We start from the raw sequence: 1,390 nt of genomic DNA on the forward strand, positions 1-1,390 counted from the left end.
TTTTTATAGAACTCACCACTTGGAGCAGAGCCAAGTATCCCATCCCAACATTATCAAAGTTTACAGGAGAATTTGTCCATTTTCCACCATGAGACTCACAATCACTTTTGTTATTAATGAGACTGATATCTCCTTCCTGGAGTATGCACTTTAAAAATCTTTTCCCAAACCATTTTACTCCTAGAATGTTAAATAGGAGCCAAACGACAACACAGACGAGCAAAACACTGAAGACTGAGGGGATAGCTCCAAGGAGTGCATCGACAACAACCTGAACAAAATGAATGAAAATAATAGTGAATTTTATGGTGTCATTTTCAAAAAAATCTTTAAATGCAGCCATTACAAAATATTCACACCGACCCCCAACATCTTTACCTTTATCCCTTCAAATCTTGACAAAGCTCGTAGAGGCCTCAATGCTCTAAGAGTCCTGAGAGATTTCAGGCCACTCCCAGAGGAACAAGGTGATACATCTTTGGGGTCAGGATTTAGTGCCCAGGAAACAAATGACAGCTGCGTTCACAGAATTGCAACTGGGATTATTAAATGGTAAACAAAATTTCCCTTGTTTGTGTTAGCAAACAGTATCTGAGCATTACAAGATCTTTGACCAGTAAGTCAAATTAAGAAAACACACATTCAAAATTATTGTAATATAATATTACTTCATTCTCTTCTAATATATGAAAAAAAATTGGGTTTCCTTCATTCTAATTAAAAATGAGGTTTTTTCCTGTTTGGTTTTGGTTTTTTTTCAAAATCAGTTCATATAATTTTTTTTACTGCTAATATAATAACCAAGTTGATAATTATGGTACTTTCATACACTGCCACACCAGAAAGGATTTTTCAAATAAAATATTCCCATTTGCTCCATCATTATTCTCAGGAGGATATACAGTAATTCTTTATTGTCACTTAAGATAGGGATGAGGAAACAAAAATTAATTTTTAAGAATATATTCAATATTTTAAATTTTTCTAAGAGCAAAAATTAAATGAAAATATTAGAAAAATATTTTAATAATTAGGGGTTTTTTTAACTGTTCATGATTTGTCTCTTCTCTCCTAGCTGAAATTCTTGTGTCGCTGTCCAGCCATTGGATCTTTTCATGCCTTTCCTCTGATTTGGACAGCACTGCTATCAAGATTAGAAAACCATAATTGCTGAAGTTACGCTACATGTTCTTTATAAATAGCCATAAGAGAAGATATCTAATAAAGGTTTTTTCAGCAACTTCTGATTCCTGCTGAAAATTTCCATTTAAATTTGTCCTAAGGTCTCTTTGGATTGCAGGTTTTTTGGCTTTTGGAAACTGTCTTTCACACCTGTAGTTATTCATAATCAGAATTTGCATGTCCAGATCCATCCAGATAGAAAATGACA

This window comes from Lepidothrix coronata, unplaced genomic scaffold (assembly GCF_001604755.1).
Source record: "Lepidothrix coronata isolate B3197 unplaced genomic scaffold, Lepidothrix_coronata-1.0 Scaffold151, whole genome shotgun sequence".
Lineage (NCBI taxonomy): Eukaryota > Metazoa > Chordata > Aves > Passeriformes > Pipridae > Lepidothrix > Lepidothrix coronata.